Below are 24,041 nucleotides of genomic sequence, written 5' to 3' on the forward strand. Positions count from 1 at the left end.
GTGTCTCCCTCGATCTCTGACCCTCCCCTGCTCATATTCTGTCTCTCTCTGCATTAACACAGCCATTCTTTGTTTCCAAAAAAACAAGGCCGTGGACTGGGTTTGTCTCGCAGCCGTGGGGGCCAGAAGTCTGAAAGCGGATGCAGCAGGGCCGTGCTCCTTCTGGACCTTTCCTTGCTCTTCCAGCTTCTGGTGGTTCCTGGAGTTCCTTGGCTTGTGGCTGCACCCCTCCATCCTCTGCCTCCTCTCTCCGTGTCTTTCTGTCCTTCTCTGTCTTTTATAAGGACACTGTCACGGCACCATCATCCAGGATCTCATCCCTAATTCTTAGCGTGACGACCTCTGCAAAAACCTTCCTTCTGAATAAGGTCATAGTCTGAGGTTTGGGGTAGACATGAATGGCGGTAGTTCAACCAACCACAAGTTCTGGCAGCGTCTGCCCTGTGGAGAGTGCTCTGTAGACCGACGAGGGCGGGGCACAGGGAGACTCGTGTGAGGAGGGGACTGTCAGAGTCCAGGAGAGACGAGGGACATGGCCCCGGCGAAGGGGAGGAGCCGGTGAGCAGCCTGTTAGTGGCCCTGTCCTCACCGGGCTGGGAGATGGCCTCTGTGTCCCCAGGTCAGCAGGGGGGGCTCATCTGCCCCCCACCATGCAGGAAAGGGCCTCGCGTTTACAGTGGGACAGGCCAGCTGCTGCTTTTGCTGCAGGAATGCTCCTGGGACAAATCCACAGAAGCCGGAAGAAACCCTGAGGGACGTGTGTGTGTGTGTGTGTGTGTGTGTGTGTGTGTGTGTTGTGATAAAAGACGCATAACATAAAAGGTACCATCTTAAGGGCTCCTGGGTGGCTCAGTCTGTCAGGTGTCACTCTTCTACTCAGGTCATGGTCTCGCGGTCCATGGTTTTGAGCCCTGCGTGGGGCTCTATGCTGACAGCTCAGAGCCTGGAGCCTGCTTCGGATTCTGTGTCTCCCTCTCTCTCTGCCTCACCGTGCTTTCACTAGGCCTCTCTCTGTCTCTCAAAAATTAATAAACATTAAAAAGAATTACAAAGTGTTTCCCACACTTCAGCACTCAACTATCTTATTCATGATTTTGTCACATTTAAATACCACCTGTACTGTTACTTGATTTTTTACATTTACAGGCGTCCTTTGCCTTAAAATAAATGTATTTTAAAAGGCAAATTTAGAGGCGCCTGGGTGGCTTAGTCGGTTAAGCATCCGACTTCGGCTCAGGTCATGATCTCACGGTTCGTGGGTTCGAGCCCCACGTCGGGCTCTGTGCTGGCAGCTCAGAGCCTGGAGCCTGCTTCAGATTCTGTGTCTCCCTCTCTCTATACCCCTCCCCCACTTGTGCTCTGTGTCTCTCTATCTCAAAAATAAATAAACTATGAAAAAAATTTTAAGGCAAATTTATAGCACTGCCTTCAGTGGAAAGCCACCATTGTTTGCCGTAAATGGCAGGAGTTGGTAAAGTCACTAAAGTCACTGAAAATAAAATGGCATTATTAAATCCTAGCCAAGGCTCTGGACCTGAAGCCTGCACTCTCTTGGCTGAAATAGAAAGATGAATGATGTTAGAGATTTTTCTCCTTGATCTAGTAATAATTAATATTTATTTAATACTTACTGTGTTTCAGGTGTTACTTCATTAAATACTCACACTTACCGTATATTATAGAAATTATTATCATGCCTATTTTACTGAGGAGGAAACTGAAGTACAAAGAGGGCAAATAACATGTTCGAGGTCATTCAGCTAGTGAGTAGTGAGCTGGTAGGGGTCCAAGGGGTTAGCCTTCTCCTTCTTCCCTCTGCCTTTCCTTCGTTAAGCATTTATAGTTGCCTGATGACCGCCTGCCCAATAGCCACTTCCTCCCCATTCTTGTTAAGAGAAGTCACCTAGAAGACAATGCTTCCAGGTAAAAATCATCATTTCTCTGTCTTCCTTGTCACCAAGGGTAGCCATTCGACATAAACCCAGCCGATAAAACAAAATGGGAAAACTTGAGCTTTCTGAATCATAGCGTTCCTTCTCGATTCTCCCTCTACCGGCTGCCTGGAATGTGGAGGGAAGGGCTGGAGGTAAAGCAGCCACCCTGTGACTGTGAGGCGACAAGCATGGGATGAAACCAGGACTCGGACCCAAGCAGTCTAGCTCAGAGTCCAGACTCTTAACCTCGGATCTCGGCTACCTTTGAGGTATGTTAAAAGAGAATAAATAAGAGGGTCATCTAAAATTATCTTTTGTCCCCCCACTGGGGATTCTGTCACACTCCGGACCCCTGAGCAAGCGGAAGAAGCAAAACTAGACTTAAGACCCAAGTCTGGATTCTAACCCTGTCTCTGTTACAAATGCATCTATGACCCTGGTCACTCAGTTTCTGATCCTCAGTTTCTCTGTGTGTAAAGTACAGAACCTGACCTATATATGAGCTTCTAGATGGCAGGAACCATTCCATATTTCCCAGGATCCATGGCCTCTGACACGCGCCATCAGTGTTCATTAGCCACAAGCAACAGAGAACCTGACGTCCTAGCTTTTCTCTAGGTTTCATCCCATGCTTGTCGCCTCACAGTCACAGGGTGGCTGCTTTACCTCCAGCCCTTCCCTCCACATTCCAGGCAGCCGGTAGAGGGAGAATCGAGAAGGAACGCTATGATTCAGAAAGCTCAAGTTTTCCCATTTTGTTTAATTGACTGGACTTACGTCGAATGGCAACCTTTGGCGATAGGGAAGACAGAGAAGTGATGATTTTTACCTGGAAGCATTGCTCTTCTAGGTGACTTCTCTTAACAAGAATGGGGAGGAAGTGGCTATTGGGCAGGCGGCCATCAGGCAACTATAAATGCTTAACGAAGGAAAGGACAGAGGGAAGAAGGAGAAGGCTAACCCCTCGGACCCCTACCAGCTCTTTGGGACTGTGACAAAAGAATGTTCGCCCTCCTCTTTCTTAACAGAACTCAGTGCCCAAGAGCACAAATGTTCTATTTTTCCATAAAAGGGCTTTTCTGTGAACTCCTACATGTCGAGGCCACTTTTGTTTTTACTGGCAAACTTACTCCAGGGGAATGAAAAGTTCACCGCGGTGCAGATGTAGATTTAAGTACGACGGGAGGCATGGGCAGGGAACCCACGGAGAGGGAACGCTTCAAAAGGAGAAGGCAAATGTTCAGTCTGGGAAGGTCACATAGAAGTCTCAGGAAGAATGAACGTGTCAGGTGCCTTCCAGCGGCAGCCAAGGACAGGAAGTGGCCTTGGAGCCAATGTTATTTCTCCCCACTTGCCCATGGCCGTGAGCGTGGACCACATTTTTTTATGTGGCCCGCCATAGACCCCCCACCAGGCGGCACTCACAAGATAGTGTTTCTCCTTTCATTTATGACCTGGCTCGACTTACCGTTTCCCCATCGCTTTCTAACTGGGTGGCCTTGGCTAAGTTTCTTAATCTCTCTGTTCCACAGTGTTCTCCTCTGTTTACTGAGCTGAGGATGGTACCCACTTCATGGAATTAGGAGAGTTAATGTATATAGGAGGCTCAGGATGACTTTCCTAGCTCATAAGCTTTCAGTTAACATCATGGTTTCATCAGGATTGTCACCATTGTGCTGCATGAGTGGGTCAGTAGAGGTTGACCCATTCCAGGGCGCCTGGGTGGCTCAGACGGTTGGGCATCCAACCTCGGCTCAGGTCATGATCTCGCAGTTCGCGAGTTCAAGCCCCTTGTCGGGCTCTGTGCTGACAGCTCAGAGCCTAGAGCCTGCTTTGGATTCTGTGTCTGCCTCTCTCTCTGCCCCTCCACTGCTCACACTCTCTGTTTCTATGTTAAAAAAAAAAAGAAGAAGAAGTTGTTGACATCTTTCCTATCAGTGTTGGGCAGTTCTTGGGTGTGTCTCATTTTTGCAGGGGGTGGGGTAGTAATTCAATGTTATGCAGTCTGGGGATTCCACTGAAGCTGTCCAGAGACCAAACTGTGTCTTTGGAGACAGAGCCTTGGGAGCAGGGTGCTTGCGGGGCTTGTTGGCATGGGACGGAGCTGGGCACTGTGTGAGCATAGCTCTTCCCACAGGGGCTCTGCTTTGGGGTTTTGGGTTTTGTTTGTTTTGTTTTGTTTTGTTTTGGTCTGTTTGTTTTTTAAAGTTTCTTTATTTTGAAAAAGCATGTGCACTCACCTGTGTGAGTGGAGGCGGGGCCGAGAGAGAAGAGGAGAGAGGGATTCCAAAGCAGGCCCTGCTCTGGCAGCAAAGAGCCTGACGCAGGGCTCGATCCCATGAACCATGAGATCACGATCCGAGCCAAAATCAAGAGTCAGACACTCAACCGACTGAGCCCCCCAGGCGCCCCTGAGTTTGGTTTCCTACAGCTGGGGCGGGGGGGGCGCACCTGTCCCATCAAAGTCATCATGGACTTACATAGTCATTGGGATCGCTGTCAACAGATGGCACTAAAGTGTTATGAGAACGTGAAGGGCCTTCTTCAAGGGGCGGCTGCTTTCTGTATGCTCATGTCCACACTTCTGTGAGCCACAGACCCTCAGGAACACTTCTTATATTCATTCATTCATTCATTCATTCAGCAAATGTTTACCACCTACTGTGTGCTGAGCACGGTTCCAGGGGCTCGAGATGCATCAGGGAACAAAATAGACCCAAAAATCTATTTTTGTGATGGGAAAATAGACAAAGCGAGGAACTGTAACTGGACTTGGGGAAACACAAAGAAAAAGAAAACAATTCCTGTGTATGAACTGACTATTGCTGAGTAACAAACTACCCCGAAACTTAGTGGCTTACAGTGGCCATGATGTATTATTTCTCACGATTTCTTGGGTGGGCTGGGCTCAGCAGGGCGGTTTTGCTGCCCTTCCTGGTGACCTGGGGTCCCTTATACAGTTGAGTTCAGCTGAGGTGTCCAAGAAGGGTGGGCTCACTCACCTGGCATTTGCTGCTGTGGGCTGGGGTGCCTCGATTCTCCTCCACATGGCCTTTCTTCCTCCAGTGTCCAGCCAGCTTCCTTACAGCATGGCGGCTGGGCTCCAAGAAAGTGAAGGTGGAAACCACGGGCTCCCTTAAGGCCTGGGCTTCAAAGTTCCAGAACATCGCTTCTGCCATGTGTTCTTATCGGTCATAGCAGGCCACAAGGCCAGGCCACATTCAAGAAAAAGGGAAAGAGGCCCCACCACCAGATGGGAGGAGCGGCGTCTGCATACACGGGACCAGAAGAAGTCCTGGCAGCCGTATTTACAGGCGGCCTACTGCATTCTGTCTTAAACACGACTTGCAAGTTCGTAGAGTAGCTGGAAGGTAGCGTTCTGACGGATTTGTTACCAGAAGGAACTTTTGCCTGTGGACCGCCCCGTCTTTCCCTTAACTCCTTTTCCTAGACATCTACATAAGCAGTGGGATTGCTGTTGAACCAAGAGAACTTTCCTCCAGAAATTGGCAGGGCCCCGTCTTTGGGAGTTTGACTTGGCATCTGTGGTATATGAGGCTTTGGGAATAGTGTTCAGCGTCTGTGCGCAGCGGCTTGAACGGCACTTGGATGGGACCACAGTTTAGTTATCTCTTACGTGACAGGCTGGATGGAAGCCGCTCTGCAGAGTAAGGGACCCAGACCCCTTCCCTCTTACTGTTCCACTGTGCCTAGGCTGCTGCCCTCATCCACATGGCCAGGATGGCTCGCACCAAGCGGACACCAGCCAGAGGGAAGGGGAAGGAGGTGGAAGGCATGAGCCACGCCCTCCCTTGAAGGGCACAGCTTAGATATTGCAGACATACCTAACTCGGGCGACATTGGCCAGATCTTAGACACGTGGCCAAGCTAGCTGCGAGGGAAGTTGGGTAGTATTGTAGTATTTGTTCAGGAGGGCCGTGGGCCTGGCTAACACTTGCAAGCGCTGTTACTATGAGACGGAAGGAAAGAACGGACACTGGGGGGACAGGAGGTCGGGCTCTGCTGTCCTTGGCTGTTGATAGAAATGAGCATGCAGATATGCCCGAGGCTGACAGTGACTAGGCTTCTCGTCATCTCCACGCAGAGCCGCCGGCTGCAGGCCGCCCACTGGCGTTCCCAGCCCCGTCTGGATACAAATGTCCAGTGTATGGGCTCTGACCGAGGGCTTGTGTTAGGGGTGGACGGGATCCAGGTCCTCCCAGCTAAGTGCAGACTTCGTGCCCAGCTGCCTTTTTTGGACGAGTCCTTCATCTGCCCGGAACGCGTCGTTAAGTGGCCGCAACCGCAAACAGCCCAGCGCGTTGGGCTCTGGGCTCAGTTCATCCCCGTAAAATGTGCCACCACTTAAGTACCTTGGTAAAGTTGAAGTTCAAGAGTTCAGCAGCTCAGGATGCTCCTGGGACAGGCCCCAGCAGATCCGAGCTGCATCCTGGGGAAGCAGAATGAGCACAGGCTTCCGTCGGAGCTGGCTTGCTGGTTCCTAGCTGTGCAACCGTAAACATGTTACTTAACTTCTCTGAGCTTCCATTTCCTTATTTTTAAGAGGCCAGGATTAGGTATGCTGTCTGTCTCCCCCAGGTCATTGTGAAGACAAAACTAAAATAAATTGGGGCAGCCTGCTTGTTTTCTAAAATTTAGTTTGGGTTATTTGTCAAAGAAGATGCTTTTTTGTCTTTTCTAAGCTTAAATTCTGATATCCTTGCATATCCACTTAGACTGTAAGATCCTTAAAGGCAGGGACAGTGTCCTATTCCCCATTGTGTCCTCAGTCAGTAGTTATAAAGCGTGCGAGCATGAACGAGTGAGTGAATGAATGAATGAATGGATGATACGAGGCTCCTGGTCAAGGGGCAGCAAACGCCGTGTCCACCGGAGCAGGACATGTCACACAGTGAGGGACGCGGGCTGAGCCAGAGAAAACATGGGCATCCCCTGCTGTACTTTTCTCTCTCTTACTTTTGTTAGAGACACGAGAGCTATGTCAATGTCCTGTGGTACGATGGCAAATCACCACCGACTAGGTGGCTTTAACAACAGATTTGTTACCTTACAGTATTGGAGGTCAGGATTCCAAACCCGAGGTGTCGGCAGGCCTGCGTTCCTTCCGGAGGCTCCGGGGAGGAATCTGTCTCGTTGCCTCTTCCACCTTCCAGAGGCTGTTTCTGTCCTGGGGCTCACAGTCCCTTCCTGCATCCCCAGAGCTCATCAGCACAACCTCTGCTTCCACGATCACATCTCTCTGACACCAACCCACTTGTCTCCCTCTTATTGAGACCCTCGTGGTCACATTAGGGTCCCTTGGATAACCCAGGACAATCTCCCCATCCCCTTTACTTAATCATTGCTGATAATCCCCTTTTGCCAGATTCGGATCTAGATGTCTCTGGGCGATTATTCAGCCAACACAGATAGGCAGAAACCTTTTTTTAACTGTAAGGAAGATATCAGGCTGAGGATGAGGGATGTATCCTCAGTGTAGGGAAGACAGCAGGGAGGGGAGGGGAGCATGGCCACATGGAGAGCAGATGTCCCTGCAAGGGGCGGCGGCCACTACTCCTTTCTAGTGGATGATTGCAGCTGAGAAGGTAAGCCCAATCCTCCATGGCTTCTCTCGCTTTCTTGTTCAAGTAGAAGCCCCAGACCTGGATTCTTATGTGAAATTATTAAATTCTATCCATTTTTAAAATAGGATTCAGCAGTTCCCTGGCAGATGCTGTGAAATGCACCAGCTTGGGATGCTGATAGAGGGTTCCGAATCACTGTACGTGTCTCACCTCATTCTGTCCCAGCAAAAGAGCAATAATGTGATGATAATAAGAATAATGATTCTATCAATGGATGGCGTCAGTCCCGGCATTGCTGAGGACCTAATGTGTTGAGCATATGATGTGTATTAATTCATTTGATTCTCACAGTGACCCTGTGGCTATTTTTAATGCCCATATTACAGATGGAGAGAGTAAGGGACAGAGGGGTTGTAAGTAACTTGCACGGGGTCACATGGCCAATAAGTAGCAGACTTAAACTCTGTCCATCAGAGTCCATCAGAACTCTCTAGGGGTGCCTGGCTCGCTCAGTCGGCAGAGCGTGTGACTCTTGACCTCAGGGTTGTGAGTTCAAACCCCATGTTGGATGCAGAGATTACTTAAAAATAAAATCTTAGGCCTCCTGGGTGGCTCAGTCGGTTGAGCGTCTGACTTCGGCTCAGGTCATGATCTCATGACCTCAGTTTGTGAGTTCCAGCCCCACATCGCACTTGCTGCTGTCAGCAGTGTGGAGTCTGCTTGAGATCCCCTGACCCCCTCTCTCTTTGCCTCTCCCCTACTTGTGCTCTCCTTCTCTCAAAAAGAAATAAAACTTTTTAAAAAAATAAAGATAAGTGGCGCCTGGGTGGCTCAGTTGGTTAAACATCCAACTTTAGCTCAGGTCGCGATCTCATAGTTCGTGGGTTCGAGCCCCATGTCAGGCTCTGTGCTGACAGCTCAGAGCCTGGATCCTGCTTTGCATTCTGTGTCTCCCTCTCTCTCTGTCTCTCCCTTGCCCATGCTCTGTCTGTCTGTCTATCTCTCTCTCTCTCTCTCTCAAAAATAAACATTGAAAAAATTAAGAAATAAAAATAAATAAAATAAAAATCTTAAAAATAAATAAATAAATAAAACTATTTTGAAGTAAGTTTAGAGTTACAGAAAAGTTGCCAAGGTAGTAGAGTTCCCAGAGGCCCTTCATCCAGCCTCCCCTATAGTTTCCAGAATGGTAGTGTAGGGGTCAAAACCAGGAAACTGACAGTGCCCAGTGCTTTATAATTGAACTACAGACCTTATCTGAAGATCACCAGTCTTTCCATAGACATCCATTTTCTGTTCCTAGGATCCAGTCCAGGACCCCACATTGCATTTAGTCGTTGTGCCTCTTCTGTGGCAGTCCCTTGAGGTCTTTCATGACCTTGACCTTCTGATGAACAGTAGTTGGGCATTTTGTCGAATGTCCCTCAATTTAGGTTTGTTTGATGTTTACTTGGGATTAGATCAGGGTTGTGCCTTCGGGGCAAGGAGACCAGATAGGCGATGTCATACCCACCGTGCATCTCATCGGGGGCTACATGATTCAGTCTGTCTTATTCCTGGTGATGTTGACCTTGATCAGCAGAGTCTGTGTCCCAGAACCCCTGGGTTTAAATGCTTTCCTTGTGCAAAGAGAGGGGGAAAGATAAAAACACAAAACGCTCAACGGTACACATCGGCTGGCCCCGTCTGTCTCTTGGGCTGACCTCATCCATAAGATGCACACTGTAAATGTGAGCACCCCCCACCGAGTTTCAGGACAGGCTCAGAAGCACCCACTGCTGATGGCGGGAGTTGGGGAGAGCAACACCCCAGTTCTGGGCCTTTGGAAATGATTTCAACTACAAAGATTGGAAGAGCTGGCCGGAGAAGGGGAAATAAATCCAGCAGAGATGAAAGCCCGAGGTCCGCAGCTGCTGGGTCCATCAAATCTTTAAAAGCAACGTGAGGTTTTAGGGCAAAGAGTGAATTACGGCCGTTAGGACCAAGGACAAGACGGCTTTGATCTGAAAGTGGGCGATATCGTAAGGGAAGCCGTGGCCTTTGCATGCATGGTCCCCACATCCTCCTGGGGTACTTGAGATGGGCCGCCTGGAATTTACATGTCTGCCGAAAGAGCCTGGCTGCTAATGGTAAACACTTGGAACGGGCGGCTTCGGGAGCAGAGGGGCGGAGTTGACATTGAGGGGGAATGAGCCCGGTGTCCCTGCAAAGGTACCTGAGAATAATGTACCATTTTACGAGGTTCTTTGCCCATCAGGCGGACAGACGGAGGATTTGTATCTTACGAGGCACTCGAGGATTGCCGTGGGAGGTCATTGTGGTGAGCACTTGACCTCTCTATTTGAAAAAAGTATCAATTTGGAGAAGGTTGTCTTTACTGCCGGGTAACTTTAGACTAGAGGCCGGACTGTGGCCTTTTGGAGGGCCATGCTGTCACAAACCAGATGTTGGCTTCTGCTAGCCCACAGGGCGAGGCCCCAGCCTGCAGCAGACTCGCTGCCGGGGAGCGAGGCCCGTGCACTCTGCAGGGTTCCGCACTGCAGCGTAGCCATGGGGCAGGCGGCTGGCGCCACAAACCACGGTCAGAACAGCCCAGCCGTTACCATCTGCCGTTGAGGAATCAGAGTCCCGGGCAGGAGGGCCAGCATCAGGGTGCTCTGGGAGGAATGAGGGGAAGAAAGGCATTTACAGCTAGGCTAAGCCAAACACCCGCTGAAACTGTTGTTGTTTTTTTTTTTAGTATTTATTAATTTACTTTTAGAGAGAGAAAGTGAGAGAGGGGGCAGGGGAGGGGCAGCGAGAGAGGGAGACAGAGAATCCCAAGCAGGCTCCAGGCTCTGAGCTGTAAGCACAGAGCCCCGACATGGGGCTCGATCTAACAAACTGGGACATCATGACTTGAGCCAAAACCAAGAGTCAGACACTTAAGGGCGCCTGTGTGTCTCTGTCGGTGAGGCGGCCGACTTCGACTCAGGTTATGATCTCTCCGTCAGTGAGTTTGAGCTCTGCATCAGGCTCTGTGCTGACTGCTCAGAGCCTGGAGCCTGCTTCAGATTCTGTATCTCCCTCTCCTTCTGACCCTCCCCTGCTCTCTCTCTCTCTCTCAGAAATAAATAAAACATTTAAAAATTTTAAAAAAATAAAACCATTTTTAAAAACTAAAAAAAAGAGTCAGATGCTTAACCGACTGAGCCAACCGGGGACGCCGCTCCTGGCTGAAATTATTAATGAAACTTCCAGTGGGGTGGAAATCCCAGCAGCAGATTGGATGTGGGAGAACACTGAGGTGAAAAACAATAGCCCCACCCAAGTCAGGCAGCCCTGGGTTCGAATCCCAGCAGTGCCACTTCCAGTCTCTGAGTTTATACACTGCAAGTCGCTCAATCTTTCACATCTTGCGAATCTTTACTCAAATCCGGAGCCTTCTGTGACCACCCACCAGCACCCGAGTTCCCTAGTTCCAACCAACTGTATGTATTTATTCACTTTCAGAGCCCCCCAACCCCTCTCTGATTCACTAAGGCAGTCTATTGCTGTGTCCTTAGCACTTAGGACGGACTGGCGCATAGTAGGTGCTCAGTAAACGTTGGCAGAATGATTGGAAAAGGACCACAACAGAGTTTACTTTGCTCTGTTCTCTTTGTTGAGTGAGGGGTAAACCAGGATAACCAAGGGAAGGGACTTAGCATATTGCCTGACACGTAGTATGTACTCAGTAATCAGAAGTGGTTATCAGAGTCAGTTCATTTACTCTCTTAGTTCATTCCTTCGGCATGTGGTTATTGAATATGTGTTCTGTGCCACGTCCTGGAAATAGTGCCAAGAACAAGACAGACCCTCTTTTTGTTTGTGTTTTCTTCAAAACTTATTTTCAGGGAGCCTGCCACTTGCTGCCTGCTTTTCTAGAAACCAAGTGTAAAGCAGCAAACAAAGTCCCAGGTCTCATGAGTCTGCTTCCTTCTGGGATGATGTGGCCCATAAGTGTGTATGTAAACACATAAGATCGTTTCAGGGGTGTCAATTCTACCGAAACTCAAACCAGGGTGACGTGCAAGGTTCGGCTGGACGGAGGCGGGGGGGCGGGGGGGGGAGTGGGGGAGGGGCAGGGGAGGTTCCACCGGAGTGGCCGGGAAATGTCACAGCCGAGCAGAGACCTGGCTGAGGAGGGGTGGCCAGCCGTGGGAGGGGCCAGCGGCCCGCCGTGGTCCCCAGTCCGGCAGCATCCACATCGCCCAGGAGAGAACTTCCAGTCGCACCCGAAACTTGCACAAGCTACTTTATAGCGCATCCACGCGCAGTTCCTCTGCACAGTAATGTTTGAGGAATGCTGGGCTGTGAGCAGGTATTCGAGGCAGAGGGATGAGTAAATGCAGAGGGTCCTAAAATGTTGTTCCACATATGAACAGGCGGCCGGAGGGAGGCAAAGGTGGGGGGCCGTGCTGATTTGCTAGGGCTTCTGGAACAGAAGGGCCGCAAACTTGGTGGCAGAAAATGACAGGAGCGTACTCTCTTACAGTTCTGGGAGTCAGAAATCCGAAATCAAGCCGTCAGCAGGGGTGGGTCCTTCTGGAGGCTCAGAGGGAGAAGCCGTTCCTTGCCTCTGTCCCAGCTCCTGGGGGCTACCGGCCACCCGTGGTCTGTAGTCACTGGCTCCATCTTTAGGTGGCGACTCCCCTCTGTGTCTGTGTCCAGATTTTTCTCTTTTCATGAGGACGCCAGTCACTGGATCCCATATGACCTCATCTCGACTTGATTACGTCTGCAAACGCCCTTGTTTCCAAATAAGTCACAGTCATTGGTACTGGGGTGAGGACTTGAGTCCATCTTTGGTGGGGGACACAGATCAACCCGTAACCGGTCCAGAAGGGGGGGCCCAGTGAGATCAGAGAAAAGGCAGGTCTCACCTGGCCTGTGGACCCCGTGAAGGGTTTTTTTTTTTTAATTTTTTTTTTTAATTTCTAGGAGAGAGAGAGAGAGACAGCGTGAACAGGGGAGGGTCAGAGAGAGAGGGAGTCACAGACTGAAACAGGCTCCAGGCTCTGAGCTGGCAGTCAGCACAGAGCCCGACGCGGGGCTCGAACCCACGAACCGTGAGATCATGACCTAAGCGAAAGTCGGACGCTTAACCGACTAAGCCACCCTGGCGCCCCGACCCCGTGAAGGGTTTTAAATGCACAGGGAAGTCAAGAAGCCTGTGACTGATGTGGAAAAGACTTGGGGGCGGTGGGGGAGGGGGCTGTGGGGATAGCAGATTGAGCCGGGGTGGGGGCAGGTAAAGGGAAATGAGTGAGCAAGCAAGGCAGTCCTCAGGCATGGAGATGGTCGCAGTATGGAGGTGGTGGAGATGGAGAAAGGGGGAGACTCGCCGGGTTTTAAGGGACCCTGGTCACAGAAATTGGGGGTGGTATTCAGATGGATGAAGAGGGGGAGGGGCACCGAGGATGATGATCCAGTCATCGATCTGTTCTTCCAACAGACTTTTTTTTTTCATCTCTGGTTGGTGAAAAATGGGTGCGTGATGTCTTTGGAGAGGGTGGCAGCCATGCAAATGCCCAGTGCTCTCATGGGGGCCAAATGGCGGGAGCACCTCCAGCCTCTCGACCATACATCTGGCACTTTCCTCTCATCTGGGCCTGCTGAGCAGACGTGCACACCCCTAACACAGTCGCTGTGGTCAGGGGAGTGTGATGCGCTGACCGGTCCAGGCTGTGTCACACCGCATCCCTGCCTGGTGTCCACCAGGGCGCGTCTGACCCCAGCGCCTTCCCTGGGCACTCGATCCGTGAACGCCTCTCTCCATCTTGTGTAACCTGTCCCAGAAGCTCTGATCTTTATTACCATTCCCAGGAACCCCTCCACTGAAGACCCTGGGCAGGGACAATAACGCGCATGGCCTTAGGATCCACACCACCCACTCTGATCTATTTCCGCTGTGCCGAGCGAAGTCACACAGTCGATCCTTCCCCCACGGGGTCACAGATCATGTCATTCCTCTGCTTAAAACTCTCCATGTGAGGCTTCCCCCTGTAGTCAGAAATAGATGCCAGTGCCTCGCTGTGGCCTCCCCCCCCCTGCCATGATTCAGCCCCGGAAGACCTCCCTGAGCTCATCGTGCGACCCGCACGCCCATCTCCTCCGCTGCACACACAGTGGCTTTTCTCGTATTCCTCATACCTCAGGGCCTTTGCACTTCGCTCTTTCCCCCAACCTGAAATGCTCTTTCCCCGGATCTTCACACGGCTGCCTCCTTCCCTTCCGTTTAGCTTCTGCTCAATTACCACCTCCCCTAAGAAGCCCTCCCGGTCTATCAGTCCTCTGCGTCACTCCCACAAACAAACACCGACATTTAGTTCTGGAGTGTGCTTGCTGCCTTTTCCCAGCTGGCCCCGCACATTGGAAGTGTTTCCATGCACGCACACCGGGATCCACACGCGGTGGCTTTCTCCTCTGCAGCTTCATTGCGCTTCTGGGCCCCTTTCCCCCATCTCTGCCCCCACGTTATTCCTACTCGTGTGGCAGAGATGCGGTGACAAGGCAGCCTATCTGAAATGGCATTCTCAGGAATTTAGATTGTTTTATTGCCAGTTAACTGTGCTTTATGCTACCTGTGAATGAGGCCATTGTGACAGTTAGCAACTGATTTGATTAAACACAGATGTGGGCTGGACTCCACATGAATCCAGAGGGACAGGACCCGGGTGCATATTTGGATTTTTTTAAGATGGCAAAACGGACCAGATGACTCAGTGCCAGCGAAACGGACGTGGATGGCTCCCTTTCCGGCATGTGGACCATGCATCCCTGGTGGTTTTAGAGCTGACAGCTCAATCCAGATCCCCCCCAAATCCTTTGTTTTCATCTGGGATCTTCGCGTTTGGCCCTATCCAGATTGTAGTGGCCTTTTTTTTTTTTTTAACTTTTTCCGGATATTTTTATTCCCACCAATATAGAAAAAAATACGGTGAATCAATGAAATGAGTAGCATTGTTGACATCCTTGATGGTGATGATTAACATGCAAAGAATAATAATCCCAGCTACCGTCTGTTGAACATTTACTCCGTGCGGGCCGTGCCTCTTCCTATATGTTGTGTCTTACACAGTCCTCCCAGTAAACCAAATAAATAAACGACGCTTAGTTCCATTTTACAGATGGGGAGACTGAGGCTTAGAACTTTCAACTATTTGTCCACAGTCACTGTGGTTAATAATCAGTGATGTGTGGATTCTTTGTTCCCTTCTACCCCTTCCAGGCTCTAAGCTCCAAGAAGACAGGACCTGCCTAGCTCTTTCTCAACAGAGAAATCTTAGCACTTACGAGGCTCTCAGCAAATATTTGTTGAATGAGTGAACGCAGTGGGTAAAGGGCAGGGCCGGGGCTTACCAGGTCGAGCCAGATCTTTGTCTTCAGCACATTGTATTTGGGGCAAAGAAAAGAAACAGAGACATCAAGCAGGGGAGGGCTGTGATTTGACCCTTTCTGGAACCTGGGCCATGGTTGGGGTACTTGAGTGGGTGGGGCTTCAAACAGGCTTACTTTTCTCTCTGTGGCTTCTCCATTTTACGCATTACCTGCAGACGACTTTTTATCTCACTCCCCTCCCCCCAACCAGTGACACATCCAGATCTTTCCACTTGCCGTCTTGGTATATTTTCAGCAACTTGATTTTAACACTGGCATCAGTAAGACTTAATTGCGATGAATGAGTACTTGTTTTTGAGTTCACCGTGGACCCAAAACAATGGGTCCCTTGGCTGTGGGGGAAAGGAATCATAAGATGGATTCCCAAGCAAGTGACATGGATGAGGGGGTGCTCGTTGTTGGGATCATCCGTGAGGCTTTCCTCGCACTCCCAGGACAGCTGGGCCAACCTGTGGGGACAGGGAACTCGGCTTGGCTGGGGAATTGCGGCAGGCAGTGGCCTGTGCTGTCTCCCACAGGGCCACACGCTGGCTGGGAGCCAGGGCTGCGGGGCCAGGCTGACCTGGCCTTGAACCCTGTTCTGCCACTTCCTACTCGGACGGATTTCCTAGGGTCGCGTTGAAGATTAAACAAGATGCTGCTCGTACAGTGACCAGCCCTGGGGAAGGAAGGACGTGCCCAGTAAACGGAGGCCATTCTTATCACTTTAGTTATTATTTGTCCAAGCGCTGATGCCAGTAACTAAGGGGTTTCCGAGCTGAGCGGAGCCCAAGCGAAAGAGGAGAGGTTTTCACGGGGACGGTCACCATCTCCGTGGAAAGCAGAGGAAATCCAGGAGGCAGCACGCCCAACAGGGACGTGCAGAGTCACCGGTAATCAGAGAAGCGTGCATTCAAGACAAGTCAGATGTCGTGTCGGCCCTGTTAGGACAGCAGCACTTACAAGAGGTGTCGTCCCGGCTGTGGTGGGGACGCAGGTTGGAGGACATTGGCCCTGGTGGTGGGAACAGCACCTGCAGTCAGGAGCTCTTGCCCGGCCCGTAGGGAGATTAGGTCTACGACCTCGGGACCCGCAGTCCCACCTCTGAGGCTACATCCCAAGGAGACCCGCAGCCAGGCCCACACGGGGACGGTCCGAGGGCATTCACGGCAGCCGCGCTGTGGCAGCGGAGATGGCGTCACGGGGTGCCCTCCTGGAGGAGGAGGCGCAGGAGATATGAGAAGGCACACGAGGGAGGGCTGAGCAGTTCCCAAGGCAACAACTGAGTGGCGCCTACAGCGATATGGACGGAGCCCAAGAACTTAACGGGGGGGGGGGGGGGGGGGGGGAGGAACAGAGAACCCATAAGGACTGGGACAAACAGGACACACCCACAGCCACACAGACGAGTCTTAAGAACTTATTGACGAGTGAAAAAAAACCTTTAAACCATAGGAAATGTAACACACAGAATTTACAAAATGACACACCTGCACTTTTGCAGGCACACGCAGAAACAATGGATATGCATCAGACACGCAAGAACCATTGCCTAAGTGACAGAGAATGGACAGAAACAAATTTAAAAAAAATAAAAAGAGGTCTTGGGTGCACAAGTGAAGAAGATGTGCCATGAACTTGAACTAACTCTACAGTCAGCACCCAGTATTGTGCAGGATGACAGGGGTGGGGGCTGATGTCAGTGACCATCCACGCAGGCTCCCCGACCTTGGCGGAGGCTCAGCCCCAGGGACATAGAGAATCCCTCTGTGTCTCGTATGGAAAGCATACATCTCGGTCTGTAAGCTCCAGGGGGTAAAAAGTGGGTCTGGCTTTATGTTCGGCCTTTCAGCATGATTTCTGTTTCCAGCTACGGTTCTCCTCGGCCCGTGGAAAAGGTTCAAGGAAGTCATTCAGGGGTTTCCCCAAATTCTCCAGCATTTTGACCATGGCCATGGTAAGATTATCCCCCGCCGGCGTATTGTGGTGTCAGGGGCTCATCGTCCTCCGTCGCAGAGACCCCGGCTGCTGGTGACCTGTCCTTTCTCTCGGCCCACGAGGCTCCTTCCGATCTGGGACTCTTCACTGCTGTGTCTTCCCCACATTGTAGGCACAAGAATGTTACATTGTTCTGTCTTCCTAGTCCTGAGGTCACAAACTGGAAACCCATAGGCCACACCCCCTACAAAACGATTTGGCTTGTTTTCTTTGTCCCAACTAATTTATATTTGTTGCCTCCATGTAAAAATGGGACGATTTCATCTATAAATCCAAATGTTTTTACTTCTTTTGAAAAATCAGAAGCCCTGACGACATTAGACTCATTTCTAGGTGACAGAAGTTGGCTGGAGCTGGGCAGTGTTGTATCGGTTAGGAATGCTTCTGGCTGCTAGTAACAAAAAACCCAACTAATGTCGGCCTAAACCATAGTAACATTATTGTGTATCTAGCAAGAAGTCTGACCCTGAGCTTGGCTCGGCAGCTTCTTTGTATCTTCAGGGACCAGGTTCTTTTCATCTTTCTACTCCTTCAGCCTCAGCGTGGCAGCCTTTTGCTTTTATGTTTGGAGCCTCATGTCCCAAAATGGCTGCTGTAACTCCAGGCATTACATCCTAACATTATCCAGGGAGAGAGACTGGCAGGGGAATGAAAGATCTTTCCCAGAAGCCCCTTGGCCAGAACTAGATTTACATAGCCCTCCCGGAACTGCAAGGGAAACTGGGAAAGCGAAGAAAGAAACTGGCAAGGAGAAAGGAACCGTGAATACCTATGGGAAGCCAAACAGCACCTGCCACTAACTGCTATCTCCTTAGGTAAAACTGTGCATTCCAGTTTGCCACAGTCCCCACCACTCCCAAGGGGTTCCCAACACTGTCGCCATCCATCATCGTGGCTGCACCAGCTCCATCCCTCACCTCCCTCTCCTGTTGGGCCCAGAAGGTTCTGAGGGCTGCCTGTCTCAGACTCAGCACACACAGCTCCTTCCCGTGCAGGAGGGCCTTGCTGCTTTCTCAGCAACTGTGTGCGGGGACAGAGGATCCCTCTGCTCCAGGACCCCCTGCTCCTTCTCTTTTTCATTCTCTACCCACCCCTTTGCCTCCCCTCCAGCCAGGAGACTCACTCAGCTCATCCCTCCCTCCCCCCCCTCCCCCCCCCCCCGCCCCAAGAGAATTCTTCTTCCTTTGTATTTCTTAAGCCATTTTGCCTACATCGATCTAATCCTAAGTTGGCCAGCTGGGCCGGTCCACAAACTCTCTGGCCTGTGATAACGTAAGTACAGGATTGAGCATAAGTGAGGGAGGGAGACTTTCCCAGCAGTTAAATACTAAATTCTGTGCCAGCAGCCAAGCACACACCCCAGGCTCGCCCCAGCACCAGGGGCAGACCCGTTTGGGGGTCGTATCACACGGTGAACCGCACTTGGCATGAGTTGCATGCTGGTTATGCAACCACATCTTTGTTAAAAACTGGCCCCTCACCGACAGTTCGAGAGGCATTAGCCTGCACCTCAAATCCTCTCCACCTCCAGGGCTTAAACTTCAGAACACAAGAGCTGGGATAACTCATTTCTGCTCTTTCCTCCACCCACCTCGGCACCCCGGCTCAGAACCCAGGAGAAGCCCCACTTGCCCTGACCTGTTGGCCTTCCTCCCCTAATGCCAGGATGGCTTCCCACCTCTCACTTGGGATTATGTGGCGAGGAGTAGCCGGCGGAGGAAGGAGGAGTGAATTCAGATCGTCCACCTCGGACCACCGTGGGAAGGCTCTCTCCGCAGGGAAGTCGAGGAGAAATGTCCAGAAAGTGCACACCCCTCAGCATTTTCCCAAAGCGCTCTCCATTAAGCGTCTCCTTGTCTCCCGGTTGTCTGATCTGCTGTGGAAAACCTGCTCGCACATCTGGCGCCGAGCTCGTGGGGAATTCTCCAGAATCAGGGCGGGCGCCACTGCGTTTACACAGTTACCTCCCGTCGTGGGGCGGTATCAGTGCAGGAAGCATGTTCGCCTCCCAGTTTGCATGGAGTGTGTCCCCCGGGCCCCGGCTCTCCCGGCAGCAGTAATAAAGCAGGACGGACCTTTGCCCACTGGCAGCATTTGAAGGCTCCCAAATGCCACCCACGTTGTAAGCAGCCCCTGCGCAGGAGTGCTGCTTCCTGATCTCAGAAAGCAGTCCCCGAACTTTCTGGGTCACCCTGTCCCCTTCCTTTGCTATTGCCTGGGAGGCGGTGGGAACAGCAGCTTTGATTTATTTTTAATGGAGATGAAATTCACAAAACGTTAACCGAATATTCTCATTACCCCAAAAGGAAACCTCTCCCCTGCCCCCCGCCCCCAGTAGCCGCTCCTATACTTTGTCTCCATGGATTGACCTATTCTGGACATTTCATATCAATGGAGATCCAACAGTATGTGGCCTTGGGTGTCTAGCTCTTTTCACGCACAACGTTCCCAACATTCATCCACGTGGTAGCAGTGCGTCGGGACTTGGTTCCTTTTTACAGCTGACTAATATTCCATCGTGTGGATATGCCACATTCTGTTCATCCATCCATCAGCCAGCGGACACGAGGCGTGTTCTGCCTTCTGGCTCTCGTGAATAGTGCTTCTATGAACATTTGTGTCCGGAATATTTTTGAAAGTCTATTATCAACTCTTGGGGGAATGTACCCAGAAGGGGAATTGCTCGATCCATGGTAAATCTTCGTGTACCTTTGCGAGGCATCAGCCTTCCACAGCCTTCCACAGTGCCTGCGTATCTTACACTCCTACCCGCAGTGCGTGAGACTTCCAATTTCTCTGCATCCTTCCCAACATCTGTTATTTTCCATTTTGTGGGGTTTTTTGGCTTTTTTGTCTTTTTATGGCTGACCGAGTAGATGTTAAGAGCACAGTTTCCAGCTCCGATGCTGCCGGACAAGCCACGGAACTTCCCTAACACTGTAAACTAAGTAACACTGTGTACATCAGAGGGTCGACAGCAGCACTGAAGTCCCCATACAGGATGGCGGGCAGTGCTGGGCATGTCTTCACTCGGCCCGGAGGCCCTCCTCTGGGTGCCGTTCACCCAGGACTTCACATGTTCACTGTGGTGAAGGACGGGAGGCTTTCCCTTAATTTAGTGTAAAACACAAGAAAAATAAGCATCTAGGCCTTGCATCCTGAGTGGGGGCAGTATCACCCAAAAGGAACACAGGTCCTCAGAGCAGAGGCAAAACCCTCTTATTCTGTTTGTGTTCAGCACAAATCGACATAAATACCCTAAACAGATACGCAATAAAAATAAGCATATAATTTTTAAATTTCATAGGAGAAGAGGGAAGTAGAGGAAACATTTCAAAAAGGATGGGCCAATCATGAAAAAAAAAAAAATTGAGTAACAAGGAAATTTTTTAAAAGAAGCACAAATCACAAGTCCTGCTGTTTTAGTATCGGATGGAGCAGACCGTCGAAGTTCATACACATGGTCTCCCGGTGTCTGTAGTCATCCCATTGGGAAGAGTTTGCCGACAGGCTCCACCGCGGTCCACAGTTCACGTGCGGTGTGCTCGTGCGGTGTGCTCGTGCGGTGTGCTCGTGCACCACTGCGTTTTGATCTGGAGTTGTCTTAACTCTTTGTACACGTATCCACTTGACTGTGTTCTGTCTCCTCCCTGAATGTGAGCGTCAGCCCCTGACTTGCGGCCGTATCCACAACGGTGCCTGCCGCGGTGATATGTGGCTTGTCACTCACTGGCAAGTGTGTTGTTGAATACACAGGTGAACACCCACTTGAAATTGTTGTGCTGATGTGTCGTGGTGGCTCTGGTCTGCGCGTGTGGCTCCTTCTATCTTCAGGCTCAGCCGTGCGATCCAAGAAGACCCTACTTTGCAGGGAAAGGGAGGCCCTGCCCCTGCCCTTGAAGGGCCTAATCAGGAAATCGTGCCCATGAACTTATCCCCCTCCCCTTGTCTAGAACTCCTCACAGGGCCATGCCGCCCACAGGGGAGGCTGGGAAAGTGTTTATTCTCATCAGCCATGTGCCCAGCTGAAAAGCAGGGACAGAAGGGGTGAATGGATACTGGGGGACCCCTTGCGGGACCTGCCACAGTCACCTTCAGACAGGACATTTTCCACTTCTCACCCTCGCCCCCACCAGCCCCCCTTGGGGGACCCCACCCGCCAGAGGGAGGCATGAAGCCGGTGTTTTAACATTCCAGCTCGTGGTGGGACCATTTGGAAAACCTTCCAGAGACCACATCTTGTAGCACAAAATTTCAGGGGCCATGTGCCCCATCCTCCTGGGTCCCATCAGGCACAGGATAGAATTCTCACTGCAGGGGCTCTTGGGGGCGCCCTCGGATCTGCACACTGCACATCGTCCGGGTGTCCGTGCTCCAGATGCCCCTGGGTCCCAAAATGGAAACAAACACGAGGCAGTTTGGGAGAAAGAATACCAATGGGCGAGCCGGAGGCGAGGGTGGCCTGATTGTTCCAGACCTGCCCTCAGTCGGCATCCAGGAGGTTGCCACGGAAGCAAAGAGAAATCAGGAGAGAAAACGTTGGGCCAGCCAGCGGGCTTCCTAGAGGAGGTGCGTCCCTCAGTGTTAGCAGGTAGTCACCATGGTAACCAAAACCCCAAAATGGTTTCCAATGGATTGGGCTGGCCTAGACCTTCTGCCGGACACGCCCGGACAGGCCCTGAGGACAGAAGGGGACCCCAGCGTGCCACACTGTTGTGGACAGATTCTGTGGTTTGAGACCCTGGGACAGGCCCCCACATAGTGGAGACTGGGAGGGGATGCCCAGCCATGGCCGTGCTCCTCGCTCTTGCTCTCCTGGCTCCTTCAGCTCCTCCTGCAGAGAGTCCTTCAGGTGCCACTTCCTCCAGGAAGCCTTCCTTGGCTTCACCCCTCCCCCATTCCAGAGCCCCTGCCTGCGCCCAGCACGTATTCTTCCCACCCCTGCATATGGATATAGTTTATTTTGTAGATTTAACTTTGGTGCCATCTCAGTATTTTGTATAATTATAAAACACATTGGAAAAACAGTGCCTAAAATGTGAGCGCAAAATATGTATATATGGCATAACCATACAGAGGGGAGAGTTTATTTCCCCATCGTTTTACTTTTTCCTTTATTTTCTTCCTTCCTGATGTTTCAAGGCTCTTTTGTTTTTTAATTCCTCTTTTTTTTTTAATTTCCTGTATGTTTCCAAGAACCTCTTGTACCCGTCTGTTCAGAGTGTATCTGCTATGACAGATTTTCTTAGTTTTCCTTCATTTCTATATCAATTTACTCTAAAAATCATCCAACTGAAAAACAGAAGGCACCTGGGCGGCTGAGTGGGTTGAAGATCCAACTCTTGATTTCGGCTCTGGTCATGATCTCCTGGCTCATGACTTCGGCTCCTCCATGATCTCTACACCAGGCATGGAGCCTGCTTGGATTCTCTCTCTCTGTCTCTCTCTCTCTTCTCTGTGTCCCTCTACCCTTCCCCTGCTCACACTCTTTCTCTAAAATAATAAGAAAATCATACAACTGACCCAGTGGAGGAATTTCATTGCATATAAGTTTTGTAGCCCCAACAAAACAGTTTGCAAAAGAAGCAGCCGCACAGAGTGATGTTCACAACTCAGGTCAGGGGGTGCCTGGGGGCTCAGTCAGTTAGTCTTCCAACTTCTGCTCAGGGCATGCTCTCGCAGTTCATGGGTTCGAGCCCCGCGTCAGGCTCTGGGCTGACAGCTCGGAGCCTGGAGCCTGCCTCAGAGTCTGTGTCTCCCTCTCTCTCTGCCCCTCCCCTACTTGTGCTCTGTCTCTTTCTCTCAAAAAAAAATAAGCATTAAAAATTTTTTATTTGTTTATCTTTTTTTTTAATGTTTTATTTATTTCTGAGAGAGAGAGAGAGAGAGACAGCATGAGCAGGGGAGGGGCAGAGAGAGAGGGAGACACAGAATCTGAAGCAGGCTCCAGGCTCTGAGCTGTCAGCATAAAAAAAGACAAAAACAGGGCTCAAACCCATGAACCGGGAGATCTTGACCTGAGCCGAAGTCAGACGCTTAACCGACTGATCCACCCAAGCGCCCCTAGAATTTTTTTTTAAAAAAAGAAAAGAAAACGCAGGTCAGACTGCCCGGTTCCAGCCCCAGCAGCCGTCACCCACTCTCTGTGCTGCCTTGTGCAGGTCACTTAACTCTCCTGTGCCTCACTTTGTCCAGAAAGAGCTCAGAATGGCACCTGACACACACAAGTCCACTGCTGCTCCTCACCTCGTCCCGCCACGGGCTCCTGCCTCATTGGCTCTTTGTTCTCTTTCTCTCACCTGCCAAGCAAATCGCCCCATTAGGACGTGTGTGCCCAGTGTTTGTGGGCGCTCCTCCCCCAGGCTCTTTCCATCCCTGGTGCCCTCTCCTCTCGTTCACGCCTCAGCCCCAGGGTCCCCGCACAGAGGGCTTGCCCACCCACCACTCACTCATTCATTGAATAGCACTTTCTAGAATATTGGTTTTAGTCCCATTTTATAGATGGGGCAGCTGAAGCTCCGAGAGCCACAGTCGTTTCATTCATTTATTCGGTTTACCACCTTCTGTTGTGCACTGTTAGTGGGAATGTAAAACAATGGAACACTGTGGAAAACAGTGATAGGCTCCTCAAAAAAATGAAAAATCAAATTGCCATGTGATCCAGGAATTCCATTTTTTTAATGCTTGTTTATTTATTTTTAAATTTTTTTATCATTTATTTTGAGAGAGTGAGCATGAGTGGGGGAGAGGCAGAGAGAGAGGGATAGAGAGAGAAGCTGAAGCAGGCTCCACACCGTCAGCATGGAGCCTTGAACTCCAGAACCATGAGATCGTGACCTTAGCTGAAGTCAGACCCTTAACTGACCAAGCCACCCAGGCGCCCCATATTTGTTTATTTTTGAGAGAGAGAGAGACAGAGCATGAGCGGGGGAGGGGCTGAGAGAAAGGAAGACACAGAATCAGAAGCAGGCTTCAGGCTCTGAGGGGTCAGCATGGAGCCCGGTGCGGGGCTCAAGCTCACCAACCGTGAGATCATGACCTGAGCCGAAGTCACACTTAATGGACTGAGCCACCCAGGCGCCCCCAGTAATTTCACTTCTGAGCATTTAACCAAAAGAACTGA

General features: G+C 50.9%; 1 protein-coding gene across 2 annotated transcripts in view; it reads left to right on the plus strand.

Moving 5' to 3' along the window:
- Positions 1 to 24,041, plus strand: part of EYA2 (EYA transcriptional coactivator and phosphatase 2) — a 268,108-nt gene that overhangs the window by 137,410 nt on the left and 106,657 nt on the right. The window lies entirely within an intron of this gene.

Source organism: Hyaena hyaena, unplaced genomic scaffold (genome assembly GCF_003009895.1).
Source record: "Hyaena hyaena isolate Hyena2069 unplaced genomic scaffold, ASM300989v1 scaffold_335, whole genome shotgun sequence".
Classification (NCBI taxonomy): Eukaryota; Metazoa; Chordata; class Mammalia; order Carnivora; family Hyaenidae; genus Hyaena; species Hyaena hyaena.